Raw genomic sequence first — 23,128 nt, 5'->3', positions numbered from 1 at the left:
ACAGGTGAGACTCCAACACAGCAGAGCAACAGGGCCAGTGTCCATGGCAAAGGGGAGAATCCGACACAGCAGAGCAGCAGGGCCAGTGTCCAGGGCAGGTGGCACAGCAAGTACATGAGACGCTGCATAGGGGAGAATACAATACAGCAGAGCAACAGGGCCTGTGTCTAAGACACAGGGGAGACTCCAACACATAAGAGCAACAGGGCCAGTGTCCAGGGCAGGTGGCACAGCAAGTACATGAGAGGCTGCACAGGGGAGAGTACATCACAGCAGAGCAACATGGCCAGTGTCCAGGGCAGGTGGCGTAGCAAGTACATGAGAGGCTGCACAGGTGAGAGTACAACACAGCAGAGCAACATGGCCAAGTTCCAGGGCAGGTGACTCAGCAAGTACATGGGAGGCTGCACAGGTGAGACTCCGACACAGCAGAGCAACAGGGCCAGTGTCCATGGCACAGGGGAGAATACAACACAGTAGAGCAACAGGGCCAGTGTCCTGGGCAGGTGTCACAGCAAGTAAATGAGAGGCTGCACAGGTGAGACTCCGACACAGCAGAGCAACAGGGCCAGTGTCCAGGGCAAGTGGTACAGCAAGTACATGAGAGGCTGCACAGGGGAAGTAAAACACAGCAGAGCAACAGGGCCAGTGTCCAGGGCAAGTGGTACAGCAAGTACATGAGAGGCTGCACAGGGGAAGTAAAATACAGCAGAGCAACAGGGCCAGTGTCCATGGCACAGGGGAGACTCCAACACAGCAGAGCAACAGGGCCAGTGTCCAGGGCAAGTGGTACAGCAAGTACATGAGAGGCTGCACAGGGGAAGTAAAACACAGCAGAGCAACAGGGCCAGTGTCCAGGGCAAAGGGGACAATCCAACACAGCAGAGCAACAGGGCCAGTGTTCATGGCACAGGGGAACCTCCAACACAGCAGAGCAACAGGGCCAGTGTCCAGGGCAGGTGACACAGCAAGTACATGAGAGGCTGCACAGGGGAGAGTACAACACAGCAGAGCAACAGGGCCAGTGTCCATGGCAGGTGGCACAGCAAGTACCTGAGAGGCTGCACAGGGGAGAGCACAACACAGCAGAGCAACAGGGCCAGTGTCCAGGGCACAGGTGAGACTCCAACACAGAGGAGCAACAGGGCCAGTGTCCAGGGCAGGTGGCACAGCAAGTATATGAGAGGCTGCACAGGGGAGAGAACAACACAGCAGAGCAACAGGGCCAGTGTCCATGGCACAGGGGAGACTCCGACACAGCAGAGCAGCAGGGCCAGTGTCCAGGGCAGGTGGCACAGCAAGTACATGAGAGGCTGCACAGGGGAGAGTACAACACGGAATAGCAACAGGGCTAGTGTCCATGGCACAGGGGAGACTCTAACACAGCAGAGCAACAGGGCCAGTGTCCAGAGCAGGTGGCACAGCAAGTACCTGAGAGGCTGCACAGGGGAGAGTACATCACAGCAGAGCAACATGGCTAGTGTCCAGGGCAGGTGGCACAGCAAGTACATGAGAGGTTGCACAGATGAGACTCCAACACAGCAGAGCAACAGGGCCAGTGTCCATGGCACAGGGGAATTTCCAACACAGCAGAGCAACAGGGCCAGTGTCCAGGGCAGGTGGCACAGCAAGTACATGAGAAGCTGCACAGGGGAAGTAAAACACATCAGAGCAACAAGACCAGTGTCCAGGGAACAGGGGAGAATCCAACACAGCAGAGCAGCAGGACCATTGTCCATGGCACAGGGGAGCCTCCAACAAAGCAGAGCAACAGGGCCAGTGTCCAGGGCAGGTGGCACAGCAAGTACATGAGATGCTGCACAGGGGAGAGTACAACACAGCAGGCAGAGCAACAGGGCCCGTGTCCAGGGCACAGGGGAGACTCGAACACAACCTAACAACAGGGCCAGTGTACAGGGCAAGTGGCACAGCAAGTATATGAGAGGCTGCACAGGGGAGAGAACAACACAGTAGAGCAACAGGGCCAGTGTCCATGGCACAGGGGAGACTCCAACACAGCAGAGCAACAGGGCCAGTGTCCGGGGCAGGTGGCACAGCAAGTACATGAGAGGCTGCACAAGGGAGAAAAAACACAGCAGAGCAACACGGCCAGTGTCCAGGGCAGGTGGCACTGCAAGTACATGAGAGGCTGCACAGGTGAGAGTACAACACAGCAGAGCAACAGGGCCAGTGTCCAGGGCAGGTGGCATAGCGAGTACATGAGAGGCCGCACAGGTGAGATGCCAACATAGCAGAGCAACAGGGCCAGTGTCCAGGACAGATGGCACAGCAAGTACATGAGAGGCTGCACAGGTGAGACTCCAACACAGCAGAGCATCAGGGCCAGTGTCCATGGCAAAGGGGAGAATCCAATACAGCAGAGCAACAGGGCCAGTGTCCAGGGCAGGTGGGACATCAAGTACATGAGAGGGTGCAAAGGGGAGAGTACAACACAGCAGAGCAACGGGCCAGTGTCCAGGGCAGGTGGCCCAGCAAGTACATGAGAGGCTGCGCAGGTGAGACTCCAACACAGCAGAACAACATGGCCAGTGTCCAGGGCAGGTGGCACAGCATGTACATGAGAGGCTGCACAGGTGGGAGTACAGCACAGCAGAACAACAGGACCAGTGTCCAGGGAACAGGGGAGAATCCAACACAGCAGAGCAGCAGGACCATTGTCCATGGCACAGGGGAGCCTCCAACAAAGCAGAGCAACAGGGCCAGTGTCCAGAGCAGGTGGCACAGCATGTACATGAGAGGCTGCACAGGTGGGAGTACAGCACAGCAGAACAACAGGACCAGTGTCCAGGGCGGGTGGCACAGCAAGTACGTGAGAGGCTGCACAGGTGAGAGTATAACACTGCAGAGCAACAGGGCCAGTATCCAGGGCAGGTGGCACAGCAAGTACATGAGAAGCTGCACAGGCAAGGCCAGAACAGCATTGAACGACAAGGCCAGTGGCCAGGGAGAAGTGCAGAGTCAGGACATGAGAATCTGCACAGTGAGTGTGTTTGACTGTACCCTTCCATGGCCAGCAACACAATCAGGTGGCAAAGAATGGTCAGGACTAGCACACCTCTATGAGAGACAGGTGTATGAGGTGGACTGACACTCCTATATGGCTGTCAGGTGGACTTAGAGCTGGCTGTGAGTCGGGTCATCAGGAACACTCGACTGGGGAGACTGAGAAACAGGTGATTTAGTGCTAACAGTCATCTGGCAAGCTGGAGGGCTGTTTGGACCAGGTGGTATAGTGGCACATGGCGGTGGAGTCATGCAGACCTGGGACACAGTGTGGGTGGGAGAGGTTGGAGGGGTGCCCTTCCACTTTTTGGAAATACAAAATGGCTTCCCTGTCTTGGGGTCTATGGGAACTGGTGATGACACAACAGGTACACACACCAACTGTCCCGCATCTGGTTCAGACACTGGAACTCCCTCTGTTGATTTGCTGGATCCTGCAGAACGCTTTGTCTGGCTACGCCTCTGGACCACCTTACCCTGCTTGCCACGTGTCCCACTTACAGTTCCCTCCTTCAGGTGGCCCACCTACAGTTCCCTCCTTTGCCTCTTTGCCTGGGATGGTCCCTACAGTGCCCTCCTCCACCTGCTTCACTGGGCTTGGAATTGGAGTTGATGTGGTGGGGGGATGTTGGCCTGTGCCCTTCCTAGGTGTACCCTTGCTATACAACACCTCAGTGGGCACAGACACTGCACGCCTAGCTCTGTGTGAAGTTTTAGGGTCAGGAGAGTCCTTTGTTGGAGATGCCTCAGAGGTTTGTGAGGCTGATGTCAGCCTCATTGCTTTTTTTGGCCTTGCTCTTCCCTGGCAGGCTCTTGTCCTTTCATTCTGGTGGGGCTCTGCTCTTCTGGGGGGATGGTGTCTGTGGGCGGGATCACTTGGGGTGTGTCTGCTGTGTGCTCCTTGTGCTGTATTGTGTCTGTGACGCATGCATAATGGGGTCACTGTTCTCTGATGTGGCCACTGACTTGTGGTGGATAAGGCACCTGAGCAGGAATGGGCGCATGTGCTTGCTGAATGGCAGACGTTATTGCGGATGACAAAGACTGGACTGTACGATGGAGCCCACCCACGTCAGAGTGTATGCCCCCAATGTAGGCAACCACCTGCCCTAATTTCTTGTCATGGTGACTAAAGACATTGAGCAGGGCAGTCTGGTCCACACAAAGCTGGCGCAGGAGCTCTACACACTCAGCACTGAGGGCAGCAGGAGGGACAGGTGCAGGCTCAGCGGTGCCAGGTGTGAATGTAACTCGTCCCCTCTTACGGACACGGGCAGCACCAGAGGAAGTAGATGGGAGGCTTAGCACTGGCCGTTGAGTGGTAGATGATTTAGCAGACTCCCCATCCCCTGTGCCTGACAACATGGATGCATCACCACTCGCATCAGATGATGTAGTACTCTGTGTCTCAGCCACGGATTCCTCCTGCATACTCTTGTCCCCTTCAGATGAGCTGGTGAGCTCTGTGTCACTGGCCTCCAGTGCAGCTGTAGTGCTACTCTCACCACCACTGTTTTCCGGCTCCTGTTCCTCCGTGCCTACTGGCGATTCTGCATGAGAGAGAGATGCAGGGTTGTTTAAATGACATCATCAGGATAAAGCAAATTAAAACATGCATACAGGGGATGCCCAAATCAACATGCTGACCACCACACCCTGCATAAACATTGCAGCAACACACTACATACACCTCAACAGTGCCTGCAACACTGACTACCTACCATGACTGAGCCATGTTTAGGTCACACAGCACAACACCTTGCCCGTGGATGAAGTGTACTACACACAACTTGACATTCCAACACCTATCATGTCCCAGCACTCATTGCCACTGACAGGCCTTCAGGGAACCTGATGAGAGAACACACACATATATTAGGACATGACATTCCACAATGCCAAGTAGGCCATACCAAGCACCATGTGGTACTCTGGGGCACCTTGTTGTCAGACCTGTGACCCTCAAAAATCATGGTGCATGCAAAGTCAGAATACATGGACCCTTATGTTAACCCCCCTAATACATTTTCCACACCATCACAATGCAGAATGACTATGTGGATCCCAAAACACCTGGCTATGACAAAGCACAGCAGGGAAGATCAGCCTTGTAAGAGCTGTTTGGCACAATGCCTGACAAGAGCACACATCCCAGTAGCCACTCACATCACTGCACCACCCCGCAAACATAACATGGCTCACCGCTGCCACTGGCTCTGTACACATGCATCCACACCCAGGCAATGTCACCCTCCCCAAATACCTCACCCCTGCCTTGCTGGCGATGCTCCTTCAGATGTGCATCCAATCCAGATTAGTCACTGCCAATATGCGGATCATCAGTGATGTCAACTTGCGCCGTGCCAGACGCCCAGTGCGCGGTTGCAGCCCCAAGGTCATCTTGGCCACGGTTTTTGCAAGCCGGCTGATGTCGTCCCACCTCTTGTGGCAGTGGGTGCGTCGTCTGTTGGATACCCCCGGGGCCCATACCTTTGCAGCAATGGCCCTCCACACAGCCTTACGCTGGTGTACCTTGAGCTGTAGGTATGGGAGAAAAGTAGGGTAAGTGACCAGTTACACAGTGTCATGTACCAACATCTATCACAACAGTAGCAATACGCAGAGTCCGGACCAATTGTAAACCCCCTAATTCCCAAATCGAGGGACACCTCACAAGGACACACTGCATGGCCCAAATAGTTATCATAGCATGCATGCATGAGGGCGTAGATGCTACATGCCAATCACACACACATGCAGGATGACTGCACTGAAACCCCTCTGTGGGTCGCACACATCACCAGTCCCATGCATGTCTGACCCCCCCTGCCCAACAGCACCCTCAATGATAACTTACCTCTACAGTGGGGCCACCATACAGCCTCGGGTACTGTGCCAGCACTTCGTCCACTAGCACCTCCATCTCCTTGCTTGTGAATGGACTGCCACAGATCTTCTCAGTTCTTGCCATCCCTGTGGACATGGAACACCTGTGGTTGAAGTGACGGGTGAGGAGTCCCAGGCAGCAGGTACTTCTGGCAGCAGCAGGAGAGGGTCCCAGGCAACAGGCACTTCTGGCAGCAGCAGGAGAGGGCCCCAGGCAGCAGGCACTTCTGGCAGCAGCAGGAGAGGGTCCCAGGCAGCAGCAGCAGAGGGTCCCAGGCAGCAGCAGCAGAGGGTCCCAGGCAGCAGGCACTTCTGGCAGCAGCAGCGAGGGTCCCAGGCAGCAGGCTCTGTCAGCAGTTGAAATGTGTGGCTCACTCCCACAGATTTATAGCCAGCTGGGCTTGTTTGTGAGGTGCAAAGCTGCAATTATTAGTTGTGCAGGACTGCCTCATTTAAAAGCATCCAATGACCGGCTCCACAGTGGCGGAGCACTCCTTCTGCGATTTTCAAACCTGCATCATGCCACCGCCATCATCGCTCCCATTGGCTGTAGGCACTGCTCCATGGTGGTGATGCACTGCAGGAGCCCAGGGTGCGCTACCGCGATAGTGCTTCGTTCAAAAGCATCCAATGACCGGCTCCACGGTGGCGGAGCACGCCTTCTGTGATTTTCAAACCTGCAACATGCCACTGCCATCATCGCTCCCCTTGGCTGTAGGCAATACCCCATGGCGGTGTTGCACCACCATGGCCAGGCGGTAGCAACTGCCATATGTGTGGCACTGCATGCCCATCGCCAGGAACGCATGACAATCTCCACTGCACTTGTATAGGGGGTGGTGCTGGTGTCACACCTTCGTGGCCAGGTGGTAGCAACAGCCATATGTGTAGCACAGCATGCCCACCGCCACCAACCCATGTCAATCTCTACCACACTTGTGTAGAGGGTGGTGCTGGTGTCTAGCTACTGCCTGTGCTACCATATCAGCCCATATATACAAGTTTACCATCTACTGTGATCATTGTGCTCTTGATGAGCGCCCGCTTCACATGATGCATTGAGGTGTGACAGGTACAGCAGATGTGTGTGAGGCATTCATGGTCATCTTACACACTTTTGTGGATGGTACGGGATGTGGCGTGCACATGTGGAATGTCGTGTTTAGAAACTGTGCATTTACATTCACATTCTAATATGTTTGTGGCACCTGTGTATTGAAAATGGATTGCTGTGTCCTCTGTGTGTCTCAAATTTAAACACATGTAACCTTGTGTGCCATGCATCTCTCCTGGAATGTTAAGGATTTGCGAGACATGCGTAACAGTATGAGCTGAGTCCACCTCATGATGGTTGTCATTGACATGTGTCCATGTACATCTCATCTAGGAAGAGGCCAAATCGCATACGTCACCTGACAGAGCTGGGGGACATGGAGGATATAGTGATCATCCGAAAATACCGCCTCGACAGAGCGACCATAAAGACCCCTTGTGATCTTTTGGAGCCCCACCTGCAGCCTCGTCGCCACTACCCAACAGATTTCACACCCACATACAAAGTGATGGCAGCCCTCCACTTTTTTGCAACTGGTTCCTTCCAGGAGACTGTGGCCGGTGCTGCAGGGATGTCAAAACCCATGTTCAGCATTGTGCTGAGGGATGTTCTTGCAGCCATGATGCGATATAAGGATCGTTACATACATTTCCCCAGGGGAGCAGAATTGCCAGGTGTGAAGGGTGACTTCTATGCCCTTGGGCACTTCCCCCATGTTGTTTGTGCCATCGATTGCACCCATGTCGGTCTGGTGGCACCACAGGCCACTGAGCATATTTTTAGGAATCGCAAACATTACCATTCTATAAATGTGCAGGTGGTGTGCCTTGGGACAGGACAATTTCACATGTGTGTGCAAAATTCCTCAGATCTGCCCATGATTCATACGTCATGAGGAACAGCATGGTGCCTCGCATGATGGCATACCTGCATCCCAATCGTGCTTGGATTGTGGGTGAGTATGCCAAGTGATATGGCATGCTGTGTGTTTATGACCTGCTGCCCTCTGCCTGTGCAACATTGCAATGTGTATTTGTCATTCCTAGGTGACTTTGCATATCCCAGTCGCCCACAGCTGCTGAGGCCACTAAGAAATCCCAGGACCCCGGCTGACGTCAGGTACAATGAGGCCCATGGAAGAACCTGACGTGTAATTGAGCGGACTTTTGGCCTACTCAAGTCAAGATTCCGCTGCCTTGACAGGACTGGAGGAGCACTGGCTTACTCGCCTGGGAAGGTCTGCAAGATCGTTGTGGCATGCTGTATGCTGCAGAATATGGCCATTCACAAGGGGATTCCCCTGCTCCTGGATGATGGAGAGAAACCAACTCCCGCTTCTGCCCAAGGAGCTGAGTCCAGTGATGAGGACAGTGGAGAGGAGGAAGGAGTTGACATTCGTCAACAGCTCATCAACAGCTACTTCACTTGAAGGTGTGTAAATATGTACAACTTGTACATTGTCTATTGTGAATGAATTTATTAACTGCTTAATTACAGTAAGAAAGAATAAAACTGGTGAATAAAACGATGATCACATTAAAACTATAAAGACTGCTGGGTAAAAAGTTTTTTGTTCAAGTAATATAGCCCCTTTCCGCTGCACCCACTAGGACCGTCAGCCCAGGGTCTTTATCATAAGTCCTTGCACCAACTTTCTTAGACAGCTTTGTAGGCCTTGGTGGTTTTCTCCTACAGAGAGCCATTGATGTGGTGCGATTTCTTTAGGGCGGATGGATAGAATCATGGCTCATTTGAGGGGAGGCTGCCTTGATCCCCTTATTGTACCACACTGGTGGCACTGGTTTGTTTGTGATTGTTTGCTGCCTTCAAAGCCATTCTAATCAGATGAATGAACTTCCCAAGACTAACCAAGGTCATCGTGGTTATTCTAGAAAAGCACAAGGCTGATGCTTCGCGGCATGTCTTGATTCCCTTGATGATGCAGACTGGGCGGAGAAGTCGAAGGCGTTCATTCGTGAGGGAGGGGCAGCAGCATAAAAGGTGAAGCCAGGATTCCCCTGTTTAGGGGCACAGTCTGCAGCTTGTATTTTTCCCATTACGAGCCCATGTGGGGTTAAATTCAGTGATTCCTAGAGTACACAGTCTCATAGAGAGGATTTTAGTTCTGGCTTGTGGTGTCAGGGCCTCATTCAGGTAGGGTTGTGCCTTGCCTACCATGTAACTATTCAGTGGGTCTAGGTGGGGGCTATAGCGCAGGGATTTAAGGTCCAGTTTGAATGAGATTTTCAGAACGTGTCTGTTTATGGCTTTTTTCTATGCATTTAGTGGGATTTCTGGCAGTGGTATGGTCTTTTCCTCGATCTTTAGGATCTTGAGTGCTTTGCCAAGACTGGTGTGCCATGCTGTTCTTGGCCATTTGAAGATGGCTCTCAATTGGTATCTTAGGGAGTTTGTTGGGGCCCTTATAATCCTTAAGTATGATTTTATAATCTCCTCTTGGCACATCAATTCTGGCCTTACCAGGCCAAGCTCCAATCTTAGTCTTGACTTCCTTGCCAACCTTGGGATAGAAAAGACTGATTTATATGCTTTGGCTTGGATTGCGGTGAAAAGGGCATCCTGCGTCCCCAGAAAGGCTTGGTGGCCATAGCTGATGGCTGGCAGCAATTTTGCTTTTAAGGCAGTTAATATTGGTCCGGCCATGGGGCTTATCAGATGTAAGTTCAATTGCTTTAAAACGAATATCACCTTTTTGGCCTTGCACGACTGCTGTTTCAGATGGACATTTGCATTGGCCCGTTCCGTAAACCAAACCCCTAGGTAGTTATACTCTGCCACTGTACTAATCTGCAGATCTCCCATTCGCCACTGTGCCTTCTTTTTCATATGATAGCTCCCAAAAATGACGACCTCAGTTTTCCCTTGGTTTACTAGAAGGTTGTTATCTTTGTTGAATTGATTCAACGCATTTAGGGCTCTCTGTAGGCCCACCCTTGTGTGGTCCATTACAGCTGTGTCGTCTGAATATTGTAGGACCGGCAGCCTCATGCTGCCTAATCTCGGTGCTACTAAGCTGGCGCCTTTCAATGCATCCCCCAAATCCGCCGTGTACAGGTTAAAAAGGATGGGCGCCAGCATGCATCCTTGTTTCAGCCCATTGTTTGTTATTATTTTTGGGGATACTGTACCAGCGCTGGTTTTAACCCGCACCTAGGTGCCATCATAAAGTGACCTGATTGCCTCCAGTAGGTTTGGCGGAACACCCCAATTTTCTAGTTTCCGCCATAGCCTATTTCGTACCACTTTATCGAATGCTGTGCTGTAATCAATGAAGCAACAAAAGAGGGGAGGGTTTTTCTTCTTTATTGCTTCAGTTGCTTGGTGCGCTAACGCCAGGATATTATCCATTGTCGATGCTTGTGGTCTGAAGCCAGTCTGATAGCATGGTATGATGCTTTTTCCTTTGGCCCATGTCTCCAGGTCCTTTAGTATGAGGCGGGCGTAGGCCTTGGCTTCTATGTCAAGAAGAGCGATGAGCCTATAATTCGATGGCTTTAAGTGATATAATATGGAGCCCCTCCATGAGTCGGGGGTTATTGCTGTTGTTAAGGAATGGTTGTAAAGAGGAGTAAGGACAGATGCCCAAAAGTCAGGGGCCTTTTTAAAAACCTGGGCGGGTATCCCGTTTGGTCCAGAGGCCCCATCATTCTTCATGTTCTTAAATATCTTAATAACCATATAGTGGTTTATCTGGGCTGACAGGGTACGGCGCATCTCTGCCTGGTCTCGCAAACCCTCAGGAGGATTTCGGGAGCTAGAAGTTTTTTCTTCGATCATTGCCCCTGGTAGGTGGAGACAGTCCGTCCCACAGTTAAAACCTTCAGTACTACATGTGTTTACATGGGCAATTGAATATAGCTGCTTTACGTAGACCAGCCAATCTTGCTCTGCCACCCCGTTTTCTCTTTGAGCACCTCTGCTGCTTAGCCGGTTTATGTGTCTCCATAATCCTGCCGAATTCTTCTGTTTGAGCAGGGAGAAAACTTTGATCCGTTCCCTCTCCGTGTGAGCATTTTTGTGTTCCCACCATTTCTTTCTTAAGGCTGCCCTCAATGATGCAATCGATGTCCCATCTGTTTGTCTGCCCCCTCTTTTCTTTATTACTAGTTCCTTATGCAAGAGGCGTTTGGTCTCGCGTATGTCCTTGGTTGGACGGATGGTTCCAGCTGTTATTTTCTTTTTGGGTCTGGAGCATTGTGGCTGGGTATGGCCCAAGCTTGTTTGTATCTCATCAACTATGGTCTCCCATATTTTTATCGGTGAAGACGGAATTGCTGGGATCTCCTCCTGCTTTAGGTCCAGCCAGTTTTGAAGTTTTGCTCCTGTCTCATCTGTCCATCTGATTCTCTTTAGGAGGCTGTGATTTTCGTCCCCTCTGGACTCTCCGATGGCTTGGAAATTAAAGGCCGCTGGAACTTCTAGCTTGAGCACTGCTATTAGTGGCCTGTGATCGCTTTCTGACCTGATCTTGACGGTAAAATCTTCCAGTTTGGCCGCCATTACTTCGCTGACCATGATATAGTCGATCCTCGAGATATCCAGGAAGGTCGGCTGTAGTCGCCCGCCATTCGTGTATCTTGCTTTCACAGCGGACGTTGAAGATAGCTTATGATTGTCAAATAAGTCATGAAAGGGTGCTGCCCTTCCCTTCCCTCGATATGGAGATGCTGTATTGTCGAGGTCCTTCAAGTTAAAGTCCCCGACTAAGATTACTTGATGATTTTTGTATTTGTTTAGGAGGCTGTCGATTTCCCTTGTCAATGCCTTCAACTGATCTTTCATGGTGGTTTGAGCTGGATTGACGTAGCAGTTTATTATTAGGAGGCGTCTTGGCTGTAGTGTGTGTTTCAGACCTTCTATTTGCAGGGCTTGCAGCCCAGGTAACTTTAGGTTTATTCCAGTCGCTACGAGGGGGCTTGTGTGTTTTATATGAACTGATAGACTGTCGGAGGGGCGACCAAAGAGGTTTTTCTTTATTGCTGACACATGATGTTCATAGAACCCTGCCAATGGCATGCTAGATAATGCCCAGGTCTCTTGGAGGCAGAGTATGTCTCCTGTTTCCAGGAATCGCCTCAGGTTGTTATTCTCTGCGCTCTTGCTGCTCCCTGCGATGTTCCATAAAATTAGTGTTAAGTTCTTCTTAGAAAGAGGTACTCCCTTTGTTTTACTCCTGCCGGGCCTGGACTTGCTGTTGTTAGGAGTGATTCTGTGTTCTTCCCCAGTTTCCAGATTGATCCAAGAGGGAAGGGATGGCACTAATAACCCTTTGGTTGTTTTGACATGCAATCTTGAGTCCTGTGTAGTCCTTATGTCTCTTGCCTATATTCACGAGGAGTCCTGATCTATTTGTCCCCTGCAGTACTGACCAGGGGCCCATATACCCCTTGTCTGGAGCAAGAATGTATGGGTATTTTGGGTTGGGAAGATTCTGAGCATCAATGCCCCACTCGGCAAGTTGTATGGAGTTGTTCAAAATTGCTTATGCAGTTTCCTTTTTCTTCAAGCCTAATATTGTTGAATTGCCATGTGCGTCGCCCTTCATGCTCAAGAATCTCACCCACTCTATGTCCCCTGTTTGTAGATTTTATAGCACGGCAAGGTGCTTAAAAAGGCGAAGAATATTGCACCTGTTGAAAATGTCATGCTGACCCGTGCTATAGAATCTCGGGGTGAGGACTATCTCATGGATGGTAGTGACTGTTCCTGATGAGTGGCTCGTTTTGTTCCTCCCTAAATTTTGTGCCACCTGGATTAATCCGATGTTTGGGCTTCCTTGTTTGCTTGTGGCAGGTCCTACTTTGGATTTCGAGCTCTGGCTGTTGCTGCATCTGGTGCTGGGCTGGTGCCCAGGGCTTTGCTGTATTGGTTTTATATCGTCCAGCAGTGGCAGTGATTTTGACCATGATTGCTGTATAACTTTCTCAGCTGGTGCATGACTTATGTCCTCTGACATATGGTGTAGTGGTTTTTTTATCATCTGGCAGTGGCAGTGATTTTGGCCATGATTGCGGTATCATTATTACAGCAGGTGCATGGTTTGTATCATCTGACTTTTGGCTCCTTGGGGAGTGTTCTGTTCTTAACTGCGGTTTTTGACTTGTCGCAGGTGGATTACTTGTGGCGATTAGCTGTTTTTTGCTGTTCTGCTGGAGGCAAAATCGTGTCAAAAGCCTTTGTGCCCAGTTTTTATTTGTGAAAATTGGATAAAGCTGGCTCACTTTGAGGGACCCTTGTGGCGGTCTGCCATCAATCTTCCTTAGCTGCAATTGTCTTCCTCTTAGCTTGTTTCTTTTCTGCTGTTTCTTAATCTTTTTTTTCTCTCTTTTTGATAGCGGGAGTTCAGGGACGGCGATTTTGCAGGGAGATAGTTCTTTTAAGTCCGATTCCCTGTCATCAGGAACTTCATTGCTCTCTGTTGCCCTGCTTTTTGGGCTTTGTATTCCATGTACCATTTTGGCATTATATGCAGAGGCCTCACTCCTTTTTGCTTCTTTTTGCTCCAATCCTGCAGGTAACCGTAAGCCAAGGTCGATTGATTCCATTTGTCTCACTCCTAAAGGGTAGCCCCTTCTTGGGGTCCTATCATCTGAGTTGCTTGGCAGCCGTGATTCTTTGTTTCCTTGAACATTCTTTACTATGTCGGCCAGGATCTCTGGAAGTAGTGCCCATTTATCCATGAGAGTTGAGCAGGAACAGGAACAGGAGCATTCACCTCGGTAAGATCGCAAGTGCTGGTTGATCCTCTTTTCCAACTCTTCCACTTTAGAGCTTATGTCAACTAGGCGGCCAGCGATCGATTGCAGAAGATCGATTTGGACTTCCATTTTGGTTGACTGCCATAATAGAGCTTTGTTAGTGTCACTGTTTAATTCTGGCCTCAGTGTTCGCCGGAAGTCTGCTTCTGGGCTGTCATGAAACGTGCAGTGATCTACTTTTGCATTTGTAGCCCGGGGAGATCCTATTTGTTGAGTTTGCCTCCACCCCAGCAAATTCGGGGTCAGCTCTAGTGTTCTCTCGATTTTATCTCCTAAATTTTGAAGAAATGAAGATGTGAGCTCCCCTACCGCTGGTGAATCTAAGTGTTGAGCAATTAGTTGCTGTCGGCTGCTTGTGGGGGATGGCGCGGGTACTATGCTCTCCATGCTCTTACTAGCCGAGCTTTGACTATTATCTTTTGACCAGTGGATTTGCACCCTTATCACTGCAACGTCCACAGCTCCTCTTGGTGCAGTTGCGTGGTCTGAGTCATTAGTAACATTGATGGCTTTATCTATGGATGTATGAGAATTGTGTATGCTTGGTATTTCGTTTGATTGCATACCTTTAAGTTGTTTGTGCTCTGGTAGACCCAGTTCCTGTTTATTGCTATATTCCAGGTGAGGCAGTGAGCCTTCTCTGGGTATGGCAGTGTAAATTGGAGGTTGATTAGTGCTACTTTCTTGCATGGTACTCGTAATGCCCCCTTCCCCTGGTATATTCTTGGGTACCTGCTCCTGCCTGCCCTGGTCGGTATTGGCAGTGCCCTTTGTCCTAAAAAAGTTTCTTATTGACCTCATTGGTTCTGCATCTTGAGGCAGTTCATTTAGATTTTCCGTGAGTGATTTACTCCTGTTGATCCTTTTAATAGGCAGGTCCCTATTCGAGGGGTCCTCAGCGGTCGTATGTTGTCTGGCCTTTTTTTTGGTCCCATTTTACTAAGTTTCACTCGGGGAGAACGCTGATAAGCTTGGCTAACTTGCCCGTTGTTATTATTTTCTTTGTTCACGTTTGAGACTGATAGACTGGTTTGATGCGAATCTGGTGTTTTAGGCGCGGTATGTTCTTTAGTTATGTGTGCAAGGTTTGCCTGATTTAACCTGCATAGTTTTTAACAGTCCCCTCGACATATGTCGTCCGTAGTTGACCACCTGTTGTTCTGGACGCTGGAAATACCTAATATTGTGCTTAAGGTTGAACTTAACAGTGCTGCTGAATCGGGCTGAGTCGGCTGGGGCGAAATCAGTGTTGGCTGTTGTTTGGCTCTGCAGCTAGGTGCCACGAGTGAAACTGTACCCCACTATTTTGTTGCTGCTGGGTATTCAGGCAACGTGTCTATCCACTGGTCCCTATGGATGCAAAATTGCCCCTTGCTGGCTGCTGAGGATTGAGGTGCCAGGGGGTGTAGTGCTATGTGCTAGGATCTTGAAGGAGCATGTGAGAACTAGTGGGGCGAGCAACGATGCGTGTGGCGCACCGGGTAGTCTTAGGCATGCCTCCATTATCCCTGTTGGGAGTGCTTGCCCCTTGTTTGAGTGTGCTGCTTTGCCTGCCTGTGAAAGAAATGGAGCTCTGGAACAGGCTCACTTGTGTTCACTTCTGTCCTCCACTGAATGGTCTGTGTCTGCTCCTTGAAGCTCCTTGCAGATGGCGCTCTCTTGGGTTGTTGGTTGGTTGTGACGTCTTTTGCCGTGCACAGAGTGCCCTACAATGTGCTGTCGTCCCTGTGGAGGGGCAGCTACCAGCTGAGTCCCGTTAGATGATGCCTGGGAACTCTGGGGCGACACTGCGCTACCGCTGCCCGCTTCATACTGCCGCAGCTCGGATGCGCCGAGGCGGCTGGGCTCCCACGAAGCAAGGCAAACAGATGGCTACGTCGGGATAGTTGGGGAGAGGCAACACCCAAAAGTGGCTCCCCAACCCCTCAGCCTTCTCGTCCGACTTGTGGCCAGAACACCACTCTCTGTGCTCTGGCAGCAGGACCCCTGGTTCGGCGGGAGAGGCAGCAAGAGTCAGATCAGCGGGGGAGCCAGCAAGAGAGACAGCCAGTCAAAGCCCCCTCCTTGCACGCAGCCTTGGTTCCCAGGCTCTCAGGCTGATGTTTTTCGTGATTTTTCGGCCGCGATTTCGGCTGCGGTGCGTGAATCTTCCTGCTCTGCTCTGCTCTGTGCCCGGGGTGATTGTCAGGTATTGTCTCCAGGGGTGCGGGGGTGATTAGTAGGGGCCCCAGCTGATAGCCAGACCCGCTGGCAGTATGGAAGTGTTTTACGCGTCCTCCACTCCTGCTCCTACTCCTGCTCCCGCTCTGCTGCTACTCTGTTGCTGTAGTTCGGAGGTCAGAGCGAAAACAAGCACTGGATCACTGGAAACCCTCAGCTTGTCTGTTGTGGTTGTTGTTGTGCAGGGCTATCTGCGGTTGGTACAGATAGGCACATGTTGATTCACCTGTGCGTAGGAAAGGTGGCATTGACGTTCCATATGTGGACGTATGCTGGACTCTATTTGTTAACACCTGCTGCACATAGTGTTGTATGCCTGTACTCTCATGTGTATCTTTTGTGTAGTCTTATGTCTGTGATGGCACAATGACACTAGTGACTGTTGTTCTCTTGTGTCTCCCTAGGTACTTCAGAATATTCCTGCCCTACATACTGTACATCATTTGGACCCATCATGGACATTTTTAAAACTGTAAATATTGCACTAAAAACGATACTGCACAAGTTCTGGTGCGTCAGTTTTTTTATTTTCAAAGTGGACATGTGAGGGGTGTGGGAATATTTACATGAAGGTGATGAATGGGCAGTGATCTGACAGTCATGGTAGATGAGATGCAAGAGTAGACACCACATGGATGTGGTGACCCAGTCCAACAGACAAGTGCCATTGCCAAGGCAGTGTGGAGAACGACAGTCCAAACAGTCAATGCAGTGGGGAAGAGGGTTGCCATCAGGGCTGGCTCCGTGACTGGTGTGTGGCTGGTGCTTTGCCGCCGGAGACTCTCAGGCACTTCTTTAGATGCCCCCTTGATCTTTTTGGCGGTGGGGGGCCCGCTGAATGGCCAGCGGCATCTGAAGCCTCGCCCCTCTCTGTTGGCGCAGGGGAGGATGGTGCACTGTCATCCTGCAGCACAACAGAAGGGGGTGGAGGTGTTGGTTGTGACGCAGGTCTATCCCTAAGCAACGCCACTTGCTGGGCCATGAGGTCCACCATTTGACCAATGTGTGTGTGGATAGACCTCATCAGCAGGATGAGCTCACGTAAAAGTTCATCCGACCAGTCACTTTGTCCCTGGACCTGTTCATATGCACCGATGACTCTGGTGAAGTCGCCCAGGGATGGTGTGCCAACCTCCTGAGGTCTGGGGGGGGACCCTGGCCTTCCCACCTGCCCTGCTGCCACGGACCTGTTGCCTCACCACGGTGAGTCCTCGCACACTCTTCCTGCCTTCCACAGTTGGTGTGCCCTGGTCGTCCCCTGGGACATGGTGGGGGCTGGTGGTGGTGGTGGCCAAGGTGGGAGCTGTGGAGGCACAGGTCGTGACTGCAGGGGTCTGATGTGCAGTTGTTGGTTCAGCAGACGTGGTGGTGGGGAGGATGGGGTCCTGGGACCAATTGGGCCTTGGCACACCAGATGGGCCGGCAAGGAGCTCATTGTCGAAACTGTCCTGGGAGTCAACATCCGAGTATCCATGTACCGGGGGTGGAGACTGGCTCTGCTGGTCGTTGTTGTCCTCAGCAGCAAGATCTTCATCACCTGTGGATTAGATGGGAAATGGTCAGTGTAGGGCAATGTGCAAGTATTCCATTAGCTGTATGTCATCTGCTGTCTGTACACTACACAATTGAGACAACTTTTCTATTAGTGTTACATGCAATACTGGCTGTTATTACATGCTGCACGAAAACATCAAATAATCAAACGTGTCCTGTTTGGATGCATTGCATGCAGTTGGTGCTGTGTGTTGTGTTGCAGGTCTCTCAACCAGAAACCGCCAGACCTGTGACGATCCCTACCTACCTTTTAGGTGAGGGTGAACAGTGCAATGGCTGACACATGCTCCCGGGTTGGGGAGGCCTCAATGCTGCTGGGGTGTGGGACAGGGGGCATGCTGGGAGTAGTGATACAGGCCTCCCACCCCAAACAGTCCTCCAATACAAGATGGCTACCTACCTATTAGGTGAGGGTGGACAGTGCAATGGCTGACACATGCTCCTGGGTGGGGGAGGCCTCCATGCAGCTGGTGTGGAACAGGGGGCATGCTGGGAGTAGTGATACAGACCTCCCACCCCCAAACAGTCCTCTAATACAAGATGGCTACCTACCTGTAAGTCTGTTTGGTGGACAGTGCAATGGCTGACACATGCTCCTGGGTGGGGGAGGCCTCCATGCTGCTGGGTTGTAGGACAGGGGGCATGCTGGGAGTGGTAGTGCAGGCCTCCCACCCACAACAGTCCTCCAATACAAGATGGTTACCTACCTGTTATGTGGGGGTGGACAGTGCAATGGCCGACACATGCTCCTGGGTGGGGTAGGCCTCCATGCAGCTGGAGTGTGGAACAGGGAGCATGCTGGGAGTAGTGATACTGTCCTCTAACCCCCAAACAGTCCTCCAATACAAGATGGCTACCTACCTGTAAGTCTGTTTGGTGGACAGTGTAATGGCTGACACATGCTCCTGGGTGGGGGAGGCCTCCATGCTGCTGGGATGTGGAACAGGGGGCATGCTGGGAGTGGCAGTGCAGGCCTCCCTCCCCTAAACATGTCTCCCAGTGAGGATGGCTGCCTACCTGTTAGGTGAGGGTGGACAGTGCAATGGCTGACACATGCTCCTGGGTGGGGGAGGCCTCCATGCAGCTGGAGTGTGGAACAGCGGGCATGCTGGGAGTAGTGATACAGGCCTCCCACCCCAAACAGTCCTCCAATACAAGATGGCTACCTACCTTTTAGCTGAGGGTGGACAGTGCAACGGCTGACACATGCTCCTGGGTGGGGGAGGCCTCCATGCAGCTGGAGTATGGAACAGGGGGCATGCTGTGAGTAGTGATACAGGTCTCTAACCCCCAAACAGTCCTCCAATACAAGATGGCTACCTACCTGTAAGTCTGTTTGGTGGACAGTGCAATGGCTGACACATGCTCCTGGGTAGGGGAGGCCTCCATGCTGATGGGATGTGGAACATGGGGCATGCTGGGAGTGGCAGTGCAGGCCTCCCTCCCCAAACATGTCTCCCAGTGAGGATGGCTGCCTACCTGTTAGGTGAGGGTGGACAGTGCAATGGCTGACACATGCTCCTGGGTGGGGGAGGCCTCCATGCAGCTGGAGTGTGGAACAGGGGGCATGCTGGGAGTAGTGATACAGGCCTCCCACCCCCAAACAGTCCTCCAATACAAGATGGCTACCTACCTGTAAGTCTGTTTGGTGGACAGTGCAATGGCTGACACATGCTCCTGGGTGGGGGAGGTATCCATGCTGCTGGGTTGTAGGACAGGGGGCATGCTGGGAGTGGTAGTGCAGGCCTCCCACCCCCAACAGTCCTCCAATACAAGATGGTTACCTACCTGTTAGGTGAGGGTGGACAGTGTAATAGCTGACATATGCTCCTGAGTGGGGTAGGCCTCCATGCAGCTGGAGTGTGGAACAGGGGGCATGCTGGGAGTAGTGATACAGGCCTTTAACCCCCAAACAGTCCTCCAATACAAGATGGCTACCTACCTGTAAGTCTGTTTGGTGGACAGTGCAATTGCTGACACATGCTCCTGGGTGGGGGAGGCCTCCATGCTGCTGGGATGTGGAACAGAGGGCATGCTGGGAGTGGCAGTGCAGGCCTCCTTCCTCCAAACATGTCTCCCAGTGAGGATGGCTGCCTACCTGTTAGGTGAGGGTGGACAGTGCAATAGCTGACACATGCTCCTGGGTGGGACAGGCCTCCTTGCTGCTGGAGTGTGGAACAGGGAGCATGCTGGGTGTAGTGATACAGGCCTCCACCTCCAAACAGTCCTCCAATACAAGATGGCCACCAACCTGTAAGTCTGTTTGGTGGACATTGCAATGGCTGACACATGCTCCTGGGTGGGGGAGGCCTCCATGCTGCTGGGGTGTGGGACAGGGGTCATGGTGGGAGTAGTGGGACAGACCTCCTACCCCAAACAAGATGGCGACCTACCTGTAAGTTTGTTTGGTGAACAGTGCAATGGCTGACACATTCTCCTGTTTGGGGGAGGCCTCCATGCTGCTGGGGTGTGGGACGGGGGCATGCTGGGAGTAGTGATACAGGCCCCCACCCCAAACAGTCCTCCAATACAAGATGGCTACCTACCTGTAAGTTTGTTTGGTGGACAGTGCAATGGCTGACACATGCTTCTGGGTGGGGGAGGCCTCAATGCTGCTGGGGTGTGGGACAGGGGGCATGGTGGGAGTGGTGGGACAGACCTGCCACCCACAAACAAGATGGCTACCTACCTTTAAGTTTGTTTGGTGAACAGTGCGATGGCTGACACATTCTCCTGTTTGGGGGAGGCCTCCATGCTGCTGGGGTGTGGGACGGGGGCATGCTGGGAGTAGTGATAAAGGCCCCCCAACCCCAAACAGTCCTCCAATACAAGATGGCTACCGACCTGTAAGTCTATTTGGTGGACAGTGCAAAGCTGACACATGTTCCTGGGTGGGGGAGGCCTCCATGCAGCTGGAGTGTGGGACAGGGTGCATGCTGGGAGTAGTGATACAGACCTCCCACCCCAAACAGTCCTCCAATTCAATGTGGCTACCTACCTTTTAGGTGAGGGTGGACAGTGCAATGACTGACACATGCTCCTGGGTGGGGAGGCCTCCATGCTGCTGGGGTGTGGGACAGGGGGCATGCTGGGAGTGTTAGTGCAGGCCTCCCTCTCCCAAACATGGCCTACCTGTTAGGTGAGGGTGGACCTTACAATGGTGTTTGGGTTGTGCAAGGAAGTACTTATCAGTGTGTTGGTTGCATTTGTTTGTACTTACCAGCCTCCGTTCCCCCAGCTACTCCTGTGAGACTCTCAGGATGCAGTATGGCAAGCACCTTCTCCTCCCATGGTGTGAATGTTTTCTGTGAGATGGGATGGCCACTGCCAGTCCGGTTCGCCGGCTCCCAGTTCTTGCTCCTCTTCTCCTTGACAACCCTCTTGAGATCATGCCACCGCTTCATGATCTCCTTCTTAGATCGCGGGGTGGTCCCTACTGTATTGACCCTTTGGACTATCCTTTCCCACATTTGTGTCCTTGTGGCTAATGGTGTCTGTTGGACCAGGCTACCAAACAGTTGTGGTTCCACTCTCACTATCTCATTGACCATGACTGTCAACTCACCCTCTGTGAATTTTGGTATTTTCTGTGCTGCCATGGTGGTTGGTGTTTGCAGTGTTTGTGGGTGCAGGGGTGTCTGTGGTGTTGAGGTGTGATGTGTGTTGTGTGCTGGGGAATTGTTGGTGCTGGTGTAATGGTGTTGGGGGTGGTGTTGGTTGTGTGTGTTGTGTTGCCTCTCCTGTCAGATGTGGTGTTTGGCTTTCTCTTCGGGAGTGTTGCAAAGGATTGTGGTTGGTAGAGGGACTGTATTTATACTCAGCTGCGTGGGTGTGTCCAATTGGGCCTTTGCTGTGAGGTGTATTGTGGGTGTTGTCCTGGGAATTGTAAATGTTTACGCATTTGTTTTGTCATTGGTATGTGTTTGGTGTATTTGTGGGGCATGACTACTTTGATTTGTGCTCAGTTAGGCATTGTTGCGGTGTTTTGGCTTCGTCCGCCATGTTTTTCATGAACCGTCTGCTGCGGTGGCTATGCTGCAGCTCTTCTGCTGTCTCCCCCATTCACTGCAGTATGTGACCGCGGTGGTCGGAAACTGCGCTTTGTACCGTGGGACCATCGGGGAAATCCTAATTTCTCGTGCGGTGTCTCCGCTATGCTTGCGGCGGGGTGTAGCTTTTCTGCTGCTTTTCCGAAAGCAGCAGTCGGTTTTGGGTCGTCACCGCCCTCGCCTGGCGGTTTTTATTAACCTGCTACCGCCGCGGTCGGTATCTTTTGGCGGTTGATCCTAATTTGACCAACGGTTTATACGCTGTACAGGCGGGCAGTTGTTTTCTGCCTCCATGGCGGACGGGTTGATTTTCGTGCCCTAAGTTTCGAAATTATTTTTTTAATTTTATATTTGAATTTTACAAATTTAATTATGTAATATATGACAAAAATATATTTGTCAGAAGAGAAAATATGTTAATTACAATGTTATAGAGAATTTGAGAAAATATTTATTGTAAATGTAGATAAATATTATATTTGTATAATATTTACATTATATTTGGAAATATTTTGTAATAATTATAATGTTTTAAATATTTATTCAATTAATGAAATACTTTAATATTTATATTTCAAATTTGAAACAATACTAATAATAATAAAGAATTTCATATTTTTTCCATTTCATCTTTTTATTTAAATGTAGAAAGAAATATTTTAGTAATTTGTTATGTATAGTTATAAGGATACATATTTATAAATACTGTAAATAAAAGAGTGTATATTAAATATTTATTGTTTATAGTTTATATGGATTTGGAGTTACAAATAGTGAATTAATATGGTTTACTATTCAACCCTTTCCCTGACTTTTTGGGGATTTGGAGTTAGAATATTAAACTAATATGGTTTAATATCCAGCACTTTTCCTGAGTTTCGTTGGATTTGGAGTTAGAATAGTAAATTATTATGGTTTAATATCCAGAACTTTCTCTGAGTTTCATTGGAATTTGAGTTAGAATAGTATATAAATTAACCCTGGGCGAAGCACTACGCTACGCTCGCGTAAATTGCGAAGTTTGAGCAACTTCGCACTACGCGAGCTGCACGTAGCGTAGTGCGAACACGCGTAGTGCAGAGTAGCGTAGTGCAGCATCCATTTTTTGCTTGTTCGCGGTCCTCAACGTCATGTTCGCGACCATGAGCAAGCAAAATGACATCCCGGCGAGATTCTCAACGCGGGGAGGTCAGGTTTCTCATTGCGAGTGGTTTCACATGCTCGCGACTGCTCGCGATAAGAAATTACCAGTTCTTGTTGAGAAAGCTGCTGCTCGAGTATAAATCTTCTCGAGCAGCAGAAATCTCCAGCTCGCACTTTGCAAGATGCCGTTTTCAATGATTGCACAGTGCCGGATGCTTGTCCGCACTGTGCAATCATTGAAAATGCATGTTGCACAGTGCGAACATGCTACTACGCAGCTCGCGTAGTGCTACGTGAAGTTTGCGTAGTGCGAAGTACACTTCGCGTAGCGCTACTTCGCGAACGACGCCCACCCTTAATATAAATATGGTTTAATATCCATCACTTACCCTGAGTTTCATTGGATTTGGAGTTAGAAT

Source organism: Lissotriton vulgaris, chromosome 6, assembly GCF_964263255.1.
Source record: "Lissotriton vulgaris chromosome 6, aLisVul1.2, whole genome shotgun sequence".
Classification (NCBI taxonomy): domain Eukaryota; kingdom Metazoa; phylum Chordata; class Amphibia; order Caudata; family Salamandridae; genus Lissotriton; species Lissotriton vulgaris.
Note: the sequence above shows the minus strand (reverse complement) of the source record.